The sequence below is a fragment of the Lithobates pipiens genome, unplaced genomic scaffold (assembly GCF_037356315.1).
Source record: "Lithobates pipiens isolate NorthernLeopardFrog02 unplaced genomic scaffold, aLitPip1_a1.2 Scaffold_10, whole genome shotgun sequence".
NCBI classification, from domain to species: Eukaryota; Metazoa; Chordata; class Amphibia; order Anura; family Ranidae; genus Lithobates; species Lithobates pipiens.
In genome coordinates, this window is record NW_027507686.1 from 101,277,896 (window position 1) to 101,299,389 (window position 21,494).

Genomic DNA, 21,494 nt, shown 5'->3' on the forward strand with positions numbered 1-21,494 from the left:
CATAATACGTCCTGCGGACCCACATGAGTCTGGTTCTAGCCTGAAAGAGAGAGAAATCTCTGATTTGTTCTCTAAGATCTCTCACCTCCACCTCCAGCGCAGCAGTCGGCTGGGATTTGTGTCGTTGTTCACACGCATGCAACTTGGCAATACGTTTGGAGAGAGCCTCAGTTTTGGCCACTTTGAGTCTATGACCATGTTTAATAAGAATGCCCCTAATGTAGCATTTATGAGCCGCCCATAACATGAGGGGGTTGGAAACAGAATCACGGTTATGATCAAAGTAACTTTCTAATTCCCTAAGCAGGTCTGCGTGGGTCTCAGGGTCCTTCAGGAGAGACTCGTTCAGTCTCCACCAGGACTGACCACGCGACTCCTGTTGTAGCTTCAGCATCAAAGAAATCGGGGCATGGTCAGACAGGGCTATGTGGCCTATCTGAGCATCTGTGACCGCCGGGATAGCATTGTGGGCGACTAAAAACATATCTATACGTGAGTAAGAACCATGAGCGGTGGAAAAGAACGTATAGTCCCTATCCCGTGGGTGAAGCGTACGCCACACATCGATCAGTCGGTGGGAGTGTAGCAGGTCTCTTATGTGTGAACGCGTTCTCGCAGAAATCGCAGAGGTGCCCGATGATGAGTCTCTGCGGGGGTCCAAGGTGAGGTTAAAGTCCCCCCCAACGATCAAAGTACCCTCCGAGAATGCAGCCAGGGCATCCAAAGTTTGCGAGTGGAGAGTTCCCTTAATGAAGAGATATCTCCCTTCACTATCGGCTTGGACAGCTAACAGGCGCCACGGCAAGTTTTTAGCAAGAAGAACACACACTCCTCTCGATTTGAAAGTAGGGGACGTGCTGTGGTGGGCCAGGGGGAAGTGCTTACTATAAAGCCGTGGTATTTGGTCTGTCCTGAAATGGGTCTCCTGGAGGAAAACTATTTGGGGCTTCATCCGCCACAATTCTGTTAGGCAGCTGGACCTTTTTTCAGGTACATTCAGCCCTTTCACATTCCAGGAAACCAGCTTCAGGGCCATGACGGCAGTGGTACCCGGCCGGCGGTCCCCACCAGAGTCAGTAGTAGATATAGAGTTCAAGCACAGAGGAAGAGGAGGAGAAAAAGGAAAAGCAGTAACGAAGCGGAGAAGGTCCGGAGTTAGTAGGGAGGAGGAGGGTAGGAGGGGTGGGGATAGATCGGGGAATTGCTAAAGCTCCTACCGGAGAGAACCTGCCGGTTAGGGCAGAGGGGCCTAGTGGGGGAAGAGGTAAGGCACTGCAGAGAGAGGAACTCGTCGGTGCAGTACCCCTCCAGCATCCCATGGTCCATGCAGTCGCAATCGGGCGTGCACGGAGCTTCTTTGGCATCTTAACTACGACATCAAACGCATTATAGAACATCACTGCAGCAGGTATCGGGCAGTTAACAACAGTAGAACAGTGCATAATTAGACCAACATATTAAACTTTTCAACACAGAGTATAGATAACTTTATACCACCCAGGCACCCACCCCTCCCCCCCCCCCCCCCAAAAAAAAAGGAAAAAAAGGGGGGGGGGAGGAGAGGGGGAGGGAGCAGGAACGCCGCCCAGGGGCACCCGGGGGGCACCACCAGGCAGTCCAAAAACACAAAGAGCGCCGAGACTAGGGCACCTGTAGATAAACAGTAACGAGAATGGTGAACAGTACCGCCAATAACTCAGGGCTTCGTCCAGGAAGCGCAGTGTCCAACTCTGTTCTTCCAATGTCCTTCCTCTCCCCTAGCGGGGGCGCTGGGAACAATGGCCCGTGGCATGGTAAACAACACAAAGCTGGATACTCCAGCCGTCTATGTTGGTAGAGAAAAAGAAAACAAAAAAAAAAGGGTATAACACAGGAATAACGGAAAATTACTGTACTCTCTCAGGGTTCACGATCTTGAGGGGCCTGCGATCTCTGACGTTGGGATCGACGGTGGCGTCTCACTCTCTGTGGCCTGGTTGAGGGGTTGTTCATCGGGGCCACTGCTCCCTGGGGGACAACAGGAGCCAACCAGTCGGGGACCTGAACCGAGGGCAGGCCCAAAGCCTCCAGAAAGGACGGGACCTCCGAAGGGTGTCGTAGCGCAAGGGGCCTCCCATTTTTGCGCACTATAAGGTGAAACGGATGGCCCCACTTGTATGGAATCCTCCGTTCAGTTAGGTGTTCCAGAAGGGGTCGCAGACAGCGTCTCATCTGGAGGGTCTTGCGGGATACATCTGGCAGAAGGGTGACTTGGGCCCCGTCAAAATCAATGCTGCCTTTGCGCCACGACGCTTGCAGGACATCCTCCCTAACTGAGTAATTGTGGAGACAGCATAAAACGTCATACAGCTAAAGTCTGCTTTAGTGGGAAGGTTTTGGAGTAAAGCTAGGATGGCCGTGTCCCCCAATAATGCCGGTGCTGGTGGCAGCGGTGGGTCCCCCTGTGTGTCTGAGGTGAGAGCAGCCTGGCCATTCGGTCCTGGGATGAGGCTTCCACTGCGGGAGGGTCTCTGGGACAGTTGGGAGTTGTGAGGGAACCAGGGTGGCAGGCCGCTATGGTCCGGGCTGTCAAGCGAGGCCATGGACAGTGAGCGGGGGAGACACGGGGACAAGTCACTAGGCGGGGAGAACGGGGGCATGTCGTGTCCCTGCATAGCAGTCTGCTCACCTTCCCTCTGTACCGCGTGTCCTGGAGCGCCGGAGGCCGCGGGCGCCATCTTGGCTGGATCCGGCGTGGAGGCCGGAGGCTGCAGCGGGACCAAGTACCTGTCCATGGCAGCAGCGGCGGACCCCGCTCGGCTGGCTGTGTTCCGCCGAAGCGCGGGGATGTCGGCGATGCCGAAATATGCGACCAGACTGTGGTAAAGGGGTGCGGAGGGGTCACGGACCGGGAGCTCCGGAAAAGAGCATCCTCACTCCTTCATGCCTAGGCCACGCCCCCCCTGGTTAGTGTCTTGATTGGGAGATCGCCTGGGAATACTGGATGCCGTAGGCTTCTTTTTATGTTGTTGGCTTTGACCTGTTTTTTTTAGCTTGTTTCCCAAGGTGACCATCTTGGCCTTTGTCAAGAGGCTTCAGAGTGCCCAAAGAGAGTGCCTACGGCCAAATCACCTATATAGTATCTTATATATAATAACTAAAAATATTATTTATTATTATAGATATAGATATATAGTATAGTGATTTGGCCATAGGCACTCTCTTTGGGCACTCTGAAGCCTCTTGACAAAGGCCAAGATGGGTTGAGAGTGCCTGAAGAGATTGCCTATGGCCACATCACTCTGAAAGCACCCAATCTCGTCTGATCTTGGAGGCTAAGAAGAGTCGGGCCTGGTTAGTACCTGGATGGGAGACCACCTGGGAATACCAGTTATTGTAGGCTTCTTTTTATGTTGTTGGCGTTGATTCGTTTTTTTTTTTTGCTTGTTTCCCAAGGTGACCATCTTGGCATTTGTCAAGAGGGTTGAGAGTGCCCAAAGAGATCGCTTACAGCAGCATCACCCTGAAAGAGCCCTATCTCTTCTCTTCTCTGAGGCTAAGAAGGGTTGGGCCTAGTGGGTACCTGGATGGGAGATGGCGTTGGAATACCAGGTGCCGTATTCTTCTTTTTATGTTGTTGACATTGACCTGTTTTTTTTCGCTTGTGTCTCAAGGTGATTATCTTGGCATTTGTCAAGAGGGTTGAGAATGCCCAAAGAGATTGCCTATGGGCACATAACCCTGAAAGCGCCCGATCTCCTCTGATCTCAGAAGCTAAACAGGGTTGGGCCTTGCTAGTACCTGGATTGGAGACCACCTGGGAATACTAGGTGCTGTAGGCTTCCTTTTATGTTGTTGGCCTTGACCTGTTTTTTTTTCCACTTGTTTCCCAAGGTGACCATCTTGGCTTTTGTCAAGAGGGTTGAAAGTGCCTGAAGAGATTGCCTACGGGCACATCACCCTGAAAGCACCCGATCTCGTTTGATGTTGGAGCCTAAGAAGAGTCGGGCCTTGTTAGTACCTGGATGGGAAACCGCCTGGGAATACCAGGTGTCGTAGACTTCTTTTTATGTTGTTGGCGTTGACCTGTTTTTTTTTCGCTTGTTTCCCAAAGTGACCATCTTGGTGTTTGTCAAGAGGGTTGAGAGTGCCTGAAGAGATTGCCTATGGCCACATCACTCTGAAAGCACCCAATCTCGTCTGATCTTGGAGGCTAAGAAGAGTCGGGCCAGGTTAGTACCTGGATGGGAGACCACCAGGGAATACCAGTTATTGTAGGCTTCTTTTTATGTTGTTGGCGTTGATTCGTTTTTTTTTTTTGCTTGTTTCCCAAGGTGACCATCTTGGCATTTGTCAAGAGGGTTGAGAGTGCCCAAAGAGATCGCTTACAGCAGCATCACCCTGAAAGAGCCCTATCTCTTCTCTTCTCTGAGGTTAAGAAGGGTTGGGCCTAGTTAGTACCTGGATGGGAGATGGCGTTGAAATACCAGGTGCCGTATTCTTCTTTTTATGTTGTTGACATTGACCTGTTTTTTATCGCTTGTATCTCAAGGTGACTATCTTGGCATTTGTCAAGAGGGTTGAGAATGCCCAAAGAGATTGCCTATGGGCACATAACCCTGAAAGCACCCGATCTCCTCTGATCTCAGAAGCTAAACAGGGTTGGGCCTTGCTAGTACCTGGTTTGGAGACCACCTGGGAATACTAGGTGCTGTAGGCTTCTTTTTATGTTGTTGGCCTTGACCTGTTTTTTTTTCACTTGTTTCCCAAGGTGACCATCTTGGCGTATGTCAAGAGGGTTGAGAGTGCCCGAAGAGATTACCTACGGCCCCATCACCCTGAAAGCACCCAATCTCGTCTGATCTCGGATGCTAAACAGTGTCGGGCCTGGTTAGTACCTGGATGGGAGACCGCCTGGGAATACCAGGTGCCATAGGCTTCTTTTTTTTTATTTTTTTTTATTTAGTAGTATGCAACATACAATGCAAAGGCAACTTCACAGAATGTGTGATACAAATAGTTACAAACAAACGATCATATTGCATGGATATCAGAGCCAATGGTAAGAAGTCCGAGGAGAATATCATGTGTACAGCTTTGCGGTCATATCAAGATGAGATTAAAGCTCCATCTCGTTGGGATCCTCTACCACTTAAAATATTATTTATTTTTTCTTTTTTTTTTTTTTTCTGCCACCTCAGTGAGTTTATTCGGGAGACTCGATTCACCTTTAAGCTCATATTTCTCCCCTCCCAGTTTGCACATCATTGTGGCTTATTTATTCAAATATTTTCTTCTCTTTTTTCATTTCTTTCCTCTTTTCTTTACTATTTAAAAAAAAATTTATGTATATCCGAAAATAGGTAAACAATCTAGATAACAAAACCCCACTGCCTACAACTCATTTTTAGCCCAACCACCATAATTATTTACCTTATATTACACCTAGGTGTGTATATTCTCCCCTCCCCCCCTCCGCTCAATCCCACCCCCACCCCCCAGCGCATGAAAGCACACACTAAATAAGAGACTACCTGACAAAAGTCGCTAAAGGAAATATCACCAAAAAACACACATTCTGTCTCAACTACTTATAGGGGAATCCCCAATTTCAACAATCCGAGGCTCCATATACCTCCAAACTTCCTACTATTACCCTGCTTAACGAAAAAAACCCTTTCGTTACTAATTATTTTCTTTATATTGGCCATCCATATTTCAGGTAGTGGGCTAGAATGTGACTGCCAATTTTGAGCAATTAGCTTCCTTGCCTGGAAAAGGCATCTAGTCACTGGTATAAATATATTTTTAGGGATTTTATATCCCTCTGGTATAGCCAACAAGCAAGTCCTCACTGTTGCATCCAATGTCAAACCGAAGACTTCATTCACATGCTCTATCACCCGTGTCCAGTATCTAAAGAGTTTCGGACACCTCCAAAACATATGAATGAAGTCTCCGGCCCGGCCACATCTAGGACACTGATCATTATCTCTCCACCCTATTCTAAACATTTTCCTAGGTGTATAATATACCCCGTGAAAGAAGAAGAGTTGGGAGGCTTTCTGTGACGGAGAGATGGAGACCTTAGTTCCCTGTTCCATTATCCAATCCCAGTCGGGTACAGACAGTGGGCCCACGTCCCTCTCCCATTTCCTTTTACTTTTGATCGTACCTCTTCGATCTAGTACTTTATCCCCCAGCCTAGTATATAGGAATGAGATCAAGCCCTTAAGTGTGTCCCGAGACATAATTTGGGACAGCACCGGGATCTGATTCAGCTGCACCTCCTGTGATCTAAATTGAGCCTGGATTGCATGTCTGACCTGGAGGTATTTATAAAATGAGCGGTTTGATAGAGAAAATTCTGACTTTAAGTCGACAAATGACCTGATATCTGAACCCTGGAACATTTGTGCTAGTTTATATATCCCTTGATTTACCCACTCCTTACATCTTTCGACTTTAAATAGCTCCTCCAGATTCCTATTATCCCATAGGGGGGCCAACACAGATGTCTTCTGATATCCCAATAGGTCCTTGGCTGTTTTCCAAAGTTTAGTAACCTGAATAATCGTTGGACAGTATATATTAAACGAGTTTGCCTCTAGCGCCTCCAAAAGCGTGTTATGTGGACATCCTAGCATTAATAACTTATTGCAGGGATTGGTTTCATTTATTGCTATTGCTCCAGCTAGATGTTGTAGCTGGGCCGCCAAATAATAGAGTCTAGGATGTGGTACCGCCAACCCCCCCTCTTCCGGCGGTAGCTGCAAGGTCCGCAAGCTAATCCTCGAGGGACCCCTTTTCCATATAAAAAGTCTGAATAAGGATTCTATTTTCTTAAACCACCCTTCCCCAATCCATAATGGTGAATTGTGGAGAAAATACAGAATTTGAGGGAGCCATACCATCTTAACCAGGTTGCAGCGACCCGCCAATGAGAGGGGAAGGCGGCTCCAGATATCAGCCTTTTGTTTTAGCTTCACTAAAAGAGGGGATAAGTTATCTTCCAGGTATGAATTTACATCTCTAGCAATCCACACCCCCAGATATTTAAGCTTCTCTACCTGTTTCAGATTCACAATATCCTGGGGAGCGCCAGTAGACCCCCTTACCAATGGCAGTAGGGCGGACTTATCCCAATTGATGGTTAATCCTGATATAAGACCAAATTCTCCAATCATCTTCATTACCACTTTCAATGAGTTTTGGACATCCCCTAGGAACAGCAAGACGTCGTCGGCAAACAATGCGATTTTTTCCTCCGACTGTCCTCTCCTAAATCCCTGTATATTAGGGCAGGCCCTAATGGCAATAGCCAGCAGCTCCATTGCCAAAACAAATAATAAAGGGGAAAGGGGGCACCCCTGTCTCGTGCCTCGTTCCAACAGGAACGTCTCGGAGAGCTCATTATTAATTTTAATTTTCGCTCTTGGATCAGTGTAGAGTAGTTTTACCCATTTGATGAAATTTGGGCCAAACCCAAATCTAGTAAGCGCTTTAAATAAATATACCCATTCAAGGGTGTCAAATGCTTTGGCTGCGTCCAGAGTCAAAACTGCTCTGGCGCCTCCGTTATCTACCGGAATCTGGGTGTTCAAGAAGAGTCTACGGATATTAACACTGGTGGATCTATTCGGAATGAAGCCCGACTGATCAGGGTGAACGAGTTTATGGACACTTCTTTTTAAACGTGTTGCGAGCACTTTTGCTAAAATTTTTACGTCCGACCCCAAGAACCACTATAGTGGCTTCCAGCATCGAGGACGGCAAGGTTCCATACTCCAAGGCCTGTCTCAATGTCTCCAACAATTGTGGGAGCAGAACCTCTCCATACTTCTTGTAGACCTCGATTGGTAGTCCATCGGGCCCTGGTGCTTTTAAGTTAGGCATCTCTGCCACCGCTTTTTGGAGTTCCTCAATAGTAATTGGGGCCTCCAATATTGCCAAATCTTCCTCTGTTACTGTTGGCATATCCAAGATCCCCAGAAAAGCAGACATATCTCCCCCTTCACTCCCCCCTTGGGATTTATATAATGAGCTATAATAGCGATAAAATGTATTGTTAATAGTGGATGATTCAGTAGTGGTCTCTCCCCCTGGCGTCCTAATTGATAATATCGCTGGGGGGGCCGTATTTGCTTTAACCAGCAAGGACAATATTCGTCCCACTTTCTCTCCCTCCCCAAAATTTACTTGTTTCTGCAATATACGCCTATTATCCATCTTACGCCTGGTAATTGTCCTATACTCTTGCTGATTATCAAGCCAAGCCTTCTGTGTAATAGGATTCGGATTGATAATATATTGTCTTTCTGACAATGACACCGCCTTAATGGCTTCCTCTTCCTGTTTTTTCGTCTCGGCCCGGTTTCTAGCAATTTGTTGGATAAAGAGACCCCTCAAAAAGGCCTTTAAGGAGTCCCACACAACACCCGCTGATACTGTACCCGTGTTAACGTAGATAAACTCCTTTAACTCAGTTGTCACCCGGTCAGTATCCTTTATTAATTCCAACCATACAGGGTCAATTTTCCATTGGCCAGAGTATTGTGTCTTACCTACACAGAGTGTCAATATTAGGGGGGAGTGATCCGAGACTCCTCTCGGGGCATATTCCACCTCATCCACTCGTGGCAACGCACTACTATTCACCAAAGCCATATCAAGTCTCGATAGTGTAGAGAAAGATGCTGAGTAGCAAGAATACTGTCGCTCCCCCCGATACCGAATGCGCCATGCGTCGCATAGACCAACTTCTTGTAAGAAGCGGGCTAGCCTCGTTTCATCTCTCCCTGTTGGTATATTTGCAGTTGGGAACCTGTCCAAAGCTTTATCCAAGACTTCATTAAAGTCTCCTATTGCTATCACAGGGATGCCGGGTTTATCTATTACAAAAGATAATAACTCATATAGAATCTCCAGTTTGAATGGAGGGGGGACATATATATTGGCCACCACATAGGGATTATTTTCAATTTGGCAGTATAGGAAAATGTATCTACCCTTTACATCTATGAGACTGTTGTAGCAGGAGAACCGGACAGCCTTATCAACAAGAATGCTAACCCCTCTTGCATATGTTGAGAATACGGAATGGAACTGGGTCTGGAATTTCCGGCTTTGTAAACACCGTGTCGTCTCACCCGTTAAATGCGTCTCCTGGAGACACAATAATCCGGGTCCTTTGCCCTCTAGGGCTGACAAGACCACTTTTCTTTTAGTCAGATCTCCCAGGCCCCGCACATTCCACGATATTATCTTAATCCTTTTCGCCTGCATCCCTACTTAACCACTTGCCGACCGCCTCACGCCGATGTACGTCGGCAGAATGGCACGGGCAGGCATAAGCACGTACATGTACGTGATTTGCCTCCCGCGGGTCGGGGGCCCGATCGGGCCCCCGCCCGGTGCCTGCGGCGGTCGGTTTTCGTTCGGGAGCGATCCCGGACGAGGGGACGGCCATTCATTCATGGCCACCCCCTCGCGATCGCTCCCGACGAATGGAAATCCCCGGTGACATCACTTCCTCTCCTGTAATGTAAACACAGGAGAGGAAGTGATGTATTCTCTCCTCCGTGTCGGTATTTTTCGTTCCGACACGGAGGAGAGCGGATCAGTGAGTTGCACCAACACATCCCACACACAGTAGAACATGCCAGGCACACTCACACCCCCCCTTTACCCCCCGATCACCCCCCCAATTACCCCTGCCCCCCCAGTCACAGTGACACCAATGTCATTTTTTTTTTTTTTTTTTTTTTTTTTGCATTGGTGTCATTTGTGACTGTAATAACTGTTAGGGCAGTTAGGGTTAGCCCCCTTTAGTTCTAATGTACCCCCCTAACCCCCCCAATAAAGGTTTAACCCCGTGATCACCCCCCGTCGCCAGTGTCACTAAGGCTGGGTTCACATTGCAGCGGTTTATGAGAACGAATGTGATTCGCACCGCACTGCAGTGCAAATCACATCCGATCTCTGTGCGATTCGAGTTCAGCCATTCGCCGCACCCGCCGCACCCGCCACACCCGCCGCACCCGCCGCAAATTCGCACGGGACCCTTTTTTTGGCCCGCAGCAGAATCGGATCGCATGGGTGTTCACACCATGCGATCCGAGTTTGCAGATCGCACTGCGATATGCGAACTGATCTGGGGGTGTCAGTAACATTTCACTGACACTCCCAGCAGTTCGCATAGGGCAGTGTGAACTGCCGCCGGGAGGCATGCGATGCGGGAACCCGCCGCGGATTCGCGGCGTTTCCGCATCGCTCCAGTGTGAACCCAGCCTAATAAGCGATCATTTTTCTGATCGCCGTATTAGTGTCACAGGTGACGCTAGTTAGGCAGGTAGGTATTTAGGTTCGCCGCAGCTTTTTATAGCGCTAGGGACCCCCATATACTACCGCATAAAGCCCCCTGATTGCCCCCTAGTTAACCCTTTCACCAGTGATCACCATATAACTGTTACAGGTGACGCTGGTTGGTTAGTTATTTTTTTATAGTTTCAGGGCACCCGCCATTTATTACCTAATAAAGGTTTAACCCCCTGATCACCCGGCAGGTGTCATTTGTGACTAATAACTGTTAGGGCAGTTAGGGTTAGCCCCCTTTAGTTCTAAGGTACCCCCCTAACCCCCCCAATAAAGGTTTAACCCCGTGATCACCCCCCGTCGCCAGTGTCACTAAGGCTGGGTTCACATTGCAGCGGTTTATGAGAACGGATGTGATTCGCACCGCACTGCAGTGCAAATCACATCCGATCTCTGTGCGATTCGAGTTCAGCTATACAGATAGTATGGCTGAATTCGTGTCGCACCCGCCGCACCCGCCGCAAACTCGCACGGGACCCTTTTTTTGGTCCGCAGCAGAATCGGATCGCATGGGTGTTCACACCATGCGATCCAAGTTTGCAGATCGCACTGCGATATGCGAACTGATCTGGGGGTGTCATTAACATTTCACTGACACTCCCAGCAGTTCGCATAGGGCAGTGTGAACTGCCGCCGGGAGGCATGCGATGCGGGAACCCGCCGCGCATTCGTGGCGTTCCCGCATCGCTCCAGTGTGAACCCAGCCTAATAAGCGATCGTTTTTCTGATCGCTGTATTAGTGTCACAGGTGACGCTAGTTAGGCAGGTAGGTATTTAGGTTCGCCGCAGCTTTTTATAGCGCCAGGGACCCCCATATACTACCGCATAAAGCCCCCTGATTGCCCCCTAGTTAACCCTTTCACCAGTGATCACCATATAACTGTTACAGGTGACGCTGGTTGGTTAGTTATTTTTTTATAGTTTCAGGGCACCCGCCATTTATTACCTAGTCTCACTAGTGTACCCCTAAATTTAGGGGTGTCTACTTTCTAAAATGGGGTCATTTGGGGGGGGGTTTGTGCCATCTTGGCATTTTATGGCCTTCAAAACTGTAACGCCCTTAGAAAGCCTGAAGGCGGTGCTTGGTTTTTGGGGCCCCGTACGCGGCTAGGCTCCCAAAAAGTCCCACATATGTGGTATCCCCGTACTCAGGAGAAGCAGCAGAATTTGTTTTGGGGTGTCATTTCACATATGCCCATGGCATGCGTGAGCAATATATCATTTAGTGACAACTTTGTGAAAAAAAAAAAAAGTTTGTAATTTTCCCGCAACTTGTGGCAAAATATAAAATATTCCATGGACTCAACATGCCTCTCAGCAAATAGCTTGGGGTGTCTACTTTCTAAAATGGGGTCATTTGTGGGGGTTTTGTGCCATCTTGGCATTTTATGGCCTTCAAAACTGTAATAGGTAGTGAGAAGTGAACTCAAAAAATTACGCCCTTAGAAAGCCTGAAGGCGGTGCTTGGTTTTCGGGGCCCCGTACGCGGCTAGGCTCCCAAAAAGTCCCACATATGTGGTATCCCCGTACTCAGGAGAAGCAGCAGAATTTATTTTGGGGTGTCATTTCACATATGCCCATGGCATGCATGAGCAATATATCATTTAGTGACAACTTTGTGAAAAAAAAAAAAAAAAAAAAAAGTTTGTAATTTTCCCGCAACTTGTGGCAAAATATAAAATATTCCATGGACTCAACATGCCTCTCAGCAAATAGCTTGGGGTGTCTACTTTCTAAAATGGGGTCATTTGTGGGGGTTTTGTGCCATCTTGGCATTTTATGGCCTTCAAAACTGTAATAGGTAGTGAGGCGTGAAATCAAAAATTTACGCCCTTAGAAAGCCTGAAGGCGGTGCTTGGTTTTCGGGGCCCTGTACGCGGCTAGGCTCCCAAAAAGTCCCACATATGTGGTATCCCCGTACTCAGGAGAAGCAGCAGAATTTATTTTGGGGTGTCATTTCACATACGCCCATAGCATGTGTGAGCAATATATCATTTAGTGACAACTTTGTGTAAAAAAAAAAAAAAAATTTTTTTTTTGTCATTATTCAATCGCTTGAGGCAAAAAAATAAAATATTCAATGGGCTCAACATGCCTCTTATCAATTTCCTTAGGGGGTCTACTTTCCAAAATGGGGTCATTTGGGGGGGTTTTGTACTGCCCTGTCATTTTAGCACCTCAAGAAATGAGATAGGCAGTCGTAAACTAAAAGCTGCGTAAATTCCAGAAAACGTACCTTAGTTTGTAGATGTGACAACTTTTGCGCAAACCAATAAATATACAATTATTGACTTTTTTTTTACCAAAGACATGTGGCTGAATACATTTTGGCCTAAATGTATGACTAAAATTGAGTTTATTGGATTTTTCTAATAACAAAAAGTAGAAAATATCATTTTTTTTCAAAATTTGCGGTCTTTTTACGTTTATATCGCAAAAAATAAAAATCGCAGAGGCAATCAAATACCATCAAAAGAAAGCTCTATTTGTGGGAAGAAAAGGACGCAAATTTTGTTTGGGTACAACATTGCATGACCGCGCAATTACCAGTTAAAGCAGCGCAGTGCCAAAGTGTAAAAAGACCTCTGGTCATTTACCAGCAAAATGGTCCGGTCTGAAAGTGGTTAATGACCCATACATTGGGCAGTTTTAACCAAAAAAAGAAGTGAAAAAATATACAAAATAGTAGTACCAAAAAATCTTTTCCCTTTTTCCCCTTGACTGTGCATACGTGTATCCTATATACTATATAATATTTTATCACATCCCCTTCTAAATAGTGCATCTCTAAATTTGTGTATCCTTGTGTTATTTTTATTGTTCTTCCCTTACCCCACCTTGCCATCCCATCTCTCCCTCCTCCCCGCTTACCAAACTCCCTCCCCCACCCCCCTCGCCCCATAGGGCTACCCCCTAGGGGTATATTTGTGGCCTTCTCACAGCACTCCCACCTCTCTCCCATACCAATCCTACTGGGTGCTTTCACCCAAAATCTACACCCACTCATGGGAACCCTTTGTCCCCCACTACAAATACCTACTTGTACTCCACACACCCTTATTGCTCAGCCCCTACCCCCCACCTGCATTGTGCACTATACCAGCTACAAAAAGTTGCAACAAGGATACCCCCTGTTCCTGCCCACTCCCCCCCCAAAAATGTGTACCCCCGCATCCCTTGAAATCCACCTAACTGCCCTATAATATGTATTTATAGGTCCTTTTTAGTTTCATCTAGCCATTGGGATGCTTCCTCTGGCGTATTGAAAAAAAACGTCTTTCCTGATGCAATCACCCTTAGGCGGGCTGGATAGAGGAGTGCATACTCTAACCTATATTTAACCATTTCTCGTTTGACTGGGATAAATTCGGCTCTTCTTTTCTGAAGGTCAGGGGAAAAATCAGGATACAGAGAGATCCTAGCTCCTTTAAATCTAATGTCTCCCCTCATTCTGGCCTCTCGCAGTAGGGACACTTTGTCCTGATAATTAAGGATCTTAAGCATTATAGGCCTAGGGCGCTCCCCCATATGGCGGGTTTTTACCGGGGTACGATGTGCCCGTTCTATTGCGAATGTCGGGGTGAAGGTTGTCGCCCCAAAAAGTTCCCTGAACCACTCCTCAAAAAAGCCTATCAAATTAGTCCCCTCGCAATGTTCAGGGAGGCCTAGCACCCTGATATTATTTCTTCGATTCCTATTCTCCATTTCGTCGAGTTTATCTGCTTGTGTAGTAACTGTTTTTTTAAGTGAATCAATTTCCAGTCTCACGGGCCTCAGCTCATCCTCCATCGCACCCATGCGTTCCTCGAGCTCGGTAGTTCTCAATATAGTCCTATTCAAATCCTGCCTCATAGACAATAGTTCCTCCTTTATATATCTTAGCTGTTCATCAAACCTGGATATTGAATCTTTGCATTCCTTAATTGCATTCAAAATGTCCCTTAATGTGGGCTCCTCATCCTGGTTGCCCGGCGTCGGTAGGTAAGAGCTACTTTGTGTTGTTTCCAAATTTGTTGTAACTATTGCTGGTTTACCCCCCTCCCTTATTTCCCCCCAGTTTAGCCACTGATAAAGTAGGGTTGGCCAGAGGCTGGCCTTGACTCCTTCTATCCGCGGAAGAGTTTTTGGTATCTTTATTGTGTAGGTTTCCCTGCTGAGAACTTGAATTACCGGGTGATGGTGGACCAGAGTGGGCATAGCGCTCCAATTTTGCCGCTGCCGACACTGCAGCCATTTGATTGGTTTTGTCCTTAGCGGCTCGGGTGATTTGTTGACCCTCTACGGGTATTTGCTCCTCAGGGGATCTTTTTCTTGACATAATTGATCTTAAATGGCCACTTATAAAACCACCTCGCAAATGGTTAGCTTCCACTTATTTAGCTGATCCAGCAGGAAAAGGGTAATGTAGCACACTCAAAAAAAAAAAAAAAAGAGGGGTGGGGGGGGGGGGCAGAAATGTTATATGGTTTTCTCCTTATGTATATGAGAGTTACTCGCTTATCAAAAGGGGACAATACTAATTGGCAGCCAACCTTCAACCCCCGCAATAATCCTGCAGCGACAGATCTACCGTTGAATCAAGATCTTTGTGTTGGTGTATATTTGCATATATTCAAAACAATTTTCCATCAATTTTAATCAGTAGTAGTTCACTTCAATCAAAAAGGGAAGAGAGACACTTATCTTAGTTGCCAGATCATGTCCACATAACCTTCCATGGATCCATACGAAGCAGATATGCAAGGCATCCAAATCGTCCAGGTCTTCCTCTCTCTTCCCCAAAAGACTAAGCTGTCAGCGCTGTCAGTGTATTCTCCGGTTCATTTCCTCCTGTCTCACCAGCCACAGTGACAACTCGAGCGGAGGGGGGGCAAAGAGCAACGAGCGAAGGGGAGTGAGCGGGGGAGAGGGAGCCCTACACAGGAGTCCCCTCTCACCTACGCTACGCGTGTCAGGCAGCCCGCCGCTCAGAGCCTAGGGCGTCACACGTGTCTGTACGCCAAGCTCTAGCGGAGCGGAGGGAGAAGCACCACAGCGCTACAGGAACCCTGGGGCCGCTCGAGATCTCGCGAGATCCCCAGCGAGACTCTCAGCCCCCCGCTCCGACCGACAGCCAGCAGCCCACAGAGAGCGGTAGTCCCCACGCAACAACCACACACACCCGACCCCGGAGTCACCAGCCCGCAGCTCGAACGAGCATGGGAGACATACGAACAAGGTATAGCGAGAGGCCTTTAGGCAGCATCCGATGGGATCAGGTAGCTTGAGGAGGAGCAGGACGGGGTTATCGAACTAAGCAGGATACCGAGGGGTAGAGCAGCACCATGCTCTCACTCCTCACTCACACTCTCTCCCGTCAACATCCGGCCACACCCCCCCCCCCCCACTTAAAAGAGATTGCCTATGGGCACATTACCCTGAAAGCGCCTGATCTCCTCTGATCTCAGAAGCTAAACAGGGTTGGGCCTTACTAGTACCTGGATTGGAGACCACCTGGGAATACTAGGTGCTGTAGGCTTCTTTTTATGTTGTTGGCCTTGACCTGTTTTTTTTTTCACTTGTTTCCCAAGGTGACCATCTTGGCGTTTGTCAAGAGGGTTGAGAGTGCCCGAAGAGATCACCTACGGCCCCATCACCCTGAAAGCGCCCAATCTCGTCTGATCTCGGATGCTAAACAGTGTCGGGCCTGGTTAGTACCTGGATGGGAGACCGCCTGGGAATACCAGGTGCCATAGGCTTTTTTTTTATTTTTATTTAGTAGTATGCGACATGCAATGCAAAGGCAACTTCACAGAATGTGTGATACAAATAGTTACAAACAAACGATCATATTGCATGGATATCAGAGCCAATGGTAAGAAGTCAGAGGAGAATAGCACGTGTACAGCTTTGCGGTCATATCAAGATGAGATTAAAGCTCCATCTCGTTGGGATCCTCTACCACTTAAAATATTATTGATACTAGCCCTGCTACCTTCGAAGAGTTTAGATAGCCATAGATAGAGGAAGAGTATTGTGTAGTAGTCAAATGGGGTCGGAACATACCATTTTCTTTTCCCTTTTTTGAGTTAAGAAGGGAAATAGTAGAACTGAAAGGAGGGAGAAGGGGAAAGAGAAGATTGGGGAAGGAAATGGCAGAAAAGGAAAAGAAGGGGTAAGGGGGTGTCGTGGGTAGAGTGGATAGGATGGGGTCCCCTCCCAGGGAGCAAGAGACGCCCTCGGCTCACCAGCTCATCAGCTGTCCAACGTTTGGAACAGCGATCTCCAACGATCACCATGAGCTTACTATGTCTCGCGGAGGTATTCTTCCGAAAAGCGAAACTGGGTCCAGTAGAACCATCTGTTCCCATGCTCCTCCGTTTTATCCCTCATTGTGGCAGTCAGGTCTTCCATTCGTTCAATATCATTTACCCTTGCGAACCACTGGGTCACCATTGGAGCAGATTGCTCTTTCCACTGACTTGGGATACAGGCCCTAGCTGCATTGAGGAGATGTTTAAGTAAGGACTTATGATAACGCTTTCTCGACATAGGAGTTAGATTGAGAAGAACTGCTGCGGGATCATTGGCTAAGGAAATGTCTGTGAACTTGTGGATGAGTCTCAGGACAGGCTGCCAGAATGTTTGTAATTTAGGGCATTCCCAGAAAATGTGGAGAATGGTGCCAGCCTGGTGCCCGCAGCGACAGCAGCGGTCAGATTGACCGGGGAATATTTTGGCCAACACCACCAGTGTACGATACCAGCGTGTGATCAGCTTATATGAGATCTCCTGATATTTACTGCAGAGTGACGACTTATGGGCGAAAAAGAGTATTCTGTCCTTCTGTGGTTTGGAGAATGTAGTTTGTAAGTCCCTTTTCCATTTAGCTAGGAAGGGTGGATCCGTGGAGGAATCTGCGTCTGTCAGGATTTGGTAGGACCTAGAGAGGAAACCACGAACTGGGCCATCATCCAGGCAAAGTTCCTCGAAGGGGTGGAATTGTCTAGAGAAGAACGAATGGTTAGGTAGTGATCCGAGGAAATGGATTAGCTGTCTAGCTCTCCAGCTATCCAATGCAACAGGTACTTGCTCTAGCAGTATGGTCCCGATGGGAATCAAGCCCGTGGGTCCAAGAAATAGGGATGCTCTCAGAAGCCCTTTCGGGGCTTGCCTGGTAAAGGCCTGGTCAGACAGGCCCGTAGGGAATCTAGGATGTCCAATAATTGGGGTCATAGGAGAAGGGAAGTTAGTCAGGTGGGAAAGGTGAAAAAAACTATCCATCTCGACGAGCGAGGGGCCAATTAACGGGTGAGTAGCCACACAGGGCTCCAATGGCCTCCCCGCCCAAGGCAGACCAGTCAGTGGAACCCGCACCATCTCCTGCTCTAGCTTGACCCATAGCTTCAGTTCCCCATGCTGGTGTCTTATCACATATGGTCCCAAATCGGATAGTGTCCGCTGTGTGCTGCGCATGCGCAGTACACAGCAACACAGATTCCGAAAATTGCCGAGCATGAACGGCGCCTGCGCACTGAGTCCAGGTTCTATCCCCACTATCCAAGTGGACATAGAGTAAGAATATAAAAGAGCCGAGCGCAGCGAGGCCGAGCCCGAAGCGTGGCAAGCGAAGCTCGCCTGCGAGGGGCCCTCTAATATTCACAACCCTATGTCCGCTTGGATGGTGGGGCTACCACCTCCACTCACCGCGCAGGCGCCGTTCGGCTTCGGAGATTTTCCAAAGCTTCGTCTGCTCCGTACTGCTCATGCGCAGTACGGCGCAGACACTATATCATGGCCGGACAGTATATGGCAGAACACCAGCACCAGTCAACCACCGGTGTCATGTGCGTCGCTGTGTAATATAGAGCAGGGTTCCGGAAGCCAATACCTCCCCGCAATTTCGGTCGCAACAGCATTGCCCTACCAATACGCCTATGTTTTCCGCGCCAGAGGAACTTGATAAAGATTGAGCGAACCGCATGAAAGAAAGTCTGGGGTATTTTGATAGGTAAGGCTTGTAGTAGATACAGAAGTCGGGGCATTGCGTTCATATTACAGCGTCCGAACCATGACAGAGCTAGTGGGTCCCATCTCTTAGGGTCCCCTGTAAGCCCATAGGCTTCTTTTTATGTTGTTGGCTTTGACCTGTTTTTTTTGCTTGTTTCTCAAGGCGACCATCTTGGCGTTTGTCAAGAGGGTTGGGCGTGTCTTGAAGAGAATGCTTACGGCCACATCAACCTGAAAGCACCCGATCTCGTCTGATTTCAGAGGCTAAGCAGCGTCAGGCCTGGTTTGTACCTGGATGGGAGACTGCCTGGGAAGACCAGGTGCCATAGAAGGATCTGGTCTGGTTAGTGTCTTGATTGGGAGATCGCCTGGGAATACTGGATGCCGTAGGCTTCTTTTTATGTTGTTGGCTTTGACCTGTTTTTTTTAGCTTGTTTCCCAAGGTGACCATCTTGGCCTTTGTCAAGAGGCTTCAGAGTGCCCAAAGAGAGTGCCTACGGCCAAATCACCCTGAAAGAGCCCAATCTCATCTGATCTCGGAGGCTAAGCAGCGATGGGCCTGGTTAGTACCTGGATGGGAGACAGCTTGGGAATACCAGGTGCCATAGGCTTCTCATTATGTTGTCGGCGTTGACCTGTTTTATTTTCCCTTGTTTCCCAAGGTGACCATCTTGGCATGTGTCAAGAGGGTTGAGAGTGCACAAAGAAATTGCCTACGAGCACAACACCCTGAAAGCGCCCAATCTCGTTTGGTCTCAGAGGCTAAGCTGGTTTGTACCTGGATGGGAGACCGCCTGGGTTTTCCAGATGCCGCAGGCTTATTTTTATGTTGTTGGTGTTGACCTGTTTTTTTCGCTTGTTTCCCAAAGTGATCATCTTGGCATTTGTCAAGAGGGTTGAGAGTGCCTAAAGAGATCGCTTACAGCCGCATCACCCTGAAAGAACCCTATCTCTTCTGATTTCAGAGGCTAAGAAGGGTTGGGCCTAGTTAGTACTTGAATGGGAGACGGCCTTGGAATACTAGGTGCCGTAGTCTTCTTTTTATGTTGTTGGCGTTGACCTGTTTTTTTTCGCTTGTTTCCCAGGGTGACTATCTTGGCATTTTTCAAGAGGGATGAGAGTGCCCAAAGAGATTGCCTATGGGCACATCACCCTGAAAGCGCCCAATCTCCGCTGATCTCAGAGACTAGAAAGGGTCGCGCCTTGTTAATACCTGGATGGGAGACCGTATGGAAATACTAGGTGCGGTAGGCTTCTTTTTATGTTGTTGGCGTTGACTTGTTTTTTTTTTTTTGTTTCCCAAGGTGACCATCTTGGCGTTTGTCAAGAGGGTTGAGCGTGCCTGAAAAAGTCTACTATGGCTGCATCACCCTGAAAGAGCCAAATCTCATTTGATCTCAGAGGCTAAGCAGGGTTGGGACCTGGTTAGTACCTGGATGGGAGAACGCCTGGGATTTCTCGATGCCATAGGCTTTTTTTAAGTTGTTGGCATTGACTTATTTTTTTATTTTTTTTTATTCTTTTATTAAGTATAAGTAGAACAACATAAATATAACAGTCAACCATACAGCATGACCCAGGGTCACAATTACATGGTAACAAAAAATAGGCAGCCAAATAACTCTGGGTTCTCAGAGGGGAGTCCTAGAGTTTCATGCAGAAAAGAGAGAAACCCCACCTCGGACATGTAGTACAGTATAACTAATGCAGCCCTGTTCGGACAAATGTAATCATGGAGAGCAACTGGGACCACAGCGAGTCAGCTTATCATGACCTATGTGAACCAGAGTAAAATATGAGCCGGTCGTGTCCAGAACCCTGGGGCTCTTCTGGGTCCCAAAGGCTAGTAAGGAGACAAGGCATAGTCAAAAGGGAGGACGGGGGAAGAAGAGAGTGCAAAGACGGAGAGAGAGGAGGGGGGGGATGGCAGCGGGGAAAAATAGAAAAATAAAGACAAAAAGGGAGGGGGGGGGGATCTCACCCAGGGCAGACATGGCCTACGTAGGTAAACGTTAGATGTTCAGTCTTTTTCTGGGATAGGGGCGCTGCTCACCTCCCGAATGTAGTCTCAAGTACCAGAAAAATACCTCCAGGGCCTCCATGTAACACTAAATGCCTCTTCAGTGTTGTGAAGGGTGGCGGTCAATTCTTCCATCCGGAGAATATGATTGACTTTGGAATACCACAGCACCTTGGATGGGGGGCTGAGGCTGCCTCCACAGTGTGGGAATGCAGGCCCGGGCGGCGTTCAGGAGTTGCATCGGGAGGGTTTTTTTGTATTTTCGAACAGGCTGTTCGGTCAAGTGTAGAAGGCACGCTGCTGGGTTGTCTGCGATATCTACATTTCTAAAAGTTTTTATCGTCTCGGTCACCTCCACCCAAAAGTTCCTCAAGGCCGGGCATGCCCAGAAAATGTGTCCCATGGTCCCCGTATCTGAATTGCACCTCCAACAAACATCCGGGATCGATCTATTCATTTTATTCAGAAGGTATGGGACTCTATACCAGCGTGAGACTATCTTGTATCCTGATTCTTGATATTGGTTTGCGATGGAAGCTTTATTTACTAATGTCAGGATCTTGCCTATCTGTTGTGGGGTAAATGTGATGCCAAAGTCCCTCTCCCATTTGTGGATAAATGGTGGGGTCGACTCCTCCTCCTGACTACTTAATAGGTTGTACAGGAGGGAGAGGGTGTGTCGCACAGGTTCCTTTTTGTGACAGATGGATTCATAGGGCGTCAGGTCTCTAGGAGTGTAGGGGGCCCTTTGTATGGCCAGAAGAAAGTGATGAAGTTGATAAGCACTAAACAAGTCAAGCGGAGGGTCAGAAAGCTTGGCGACAGTTTGCGTGGTCGGGAGCCCTCCCGAGGGCCACACCTCTCCCAGACGCTGTTTCCCCACCACTGTCAACTGTCGCAGTTTCTTGTTGGTAAATCCCGGTGGGAAGTCTGGATTACCTATAACCGGAGTCATTGGTGACGGCAGGGGAGCAATGTGTGTGCAGCGGAACAACCTCCGCACAACAGCCAACGTAGCTCCCACTACGGGGTGATCTCTGAGGTCTTTTGGTAGGGAGGACAGGAGCCACGGGGAGGTCAATAGGGGAATGGATCCATCCTCAATCTCCATCTCCACCCACTGCTTGTGTGG

At 48.1% G+C, this 21,494-nt stretch overlaps 8 pseudogenes; all 8 read left to right on the top strand.

Moving 5' to 3' along the window:
* The first annotated feature begins 3,263 nt into the window (after positions 1 to 3,263).
* LOC143943206 (5S ribosomal RNA) lies at positions 3,264 to 3,382 on the top strand (annotated as a pseudogene).
* Positions 3,383 to 3,702: 320 nt separating this feature from the next.
* Positions 3,703 to 3,821, top strand: LOC143943372 (5S ribosomal RNA; annotated as a pseudogene).
* Positions 3,822 to 4,141: 320 nt separating this feature from the next.
* LOC143952987 (5S ribosomal RNA) lies at positions 4,142 to 4,260 on the top strand (annotated as a pseudogene).
* Positions 4,261 to 4,580: 320 nt separating this feature from the next.
* Positions 4,581 to 4,699, top strand: LOC143943325 (5S ribosomal RNA; annotated as a pseudogene).
* Positions 4,700 to 4,799: 100 nt separating this feature from the next.
* On the top strand, positions 4,800 to 4,918 carry LOC143949558 (5S ribosomal RNA; annotated as a pseudogene).
* A 10,834-nt stretch (positions 4,919 to 15,752) lies between these two features.
* On the top strand, positions 15,753 to 15,871 carry LOC143954651 (5S ribosomal RNA; annotated as a pseudogene).
* A 101-nt stretch (positions 15,872 to 15,972) lies between these two features.
* Positions 15,973 to 16,091, top strand: LOC143954188 (5S ribosomal RNA; annotated as a pseudogene).
* Positions 16,092 to 18,834: 2,743 nt separating this feature from the next.
* LOC143957111 (5S ribosomal RNA) lies at positions 18,835 to 18,953 on the top strand (annotated as a pseudogene).
* The last annotated feature ends 2,541 nt before the right edge of the window (positions 18,954 to 21,494 follow it).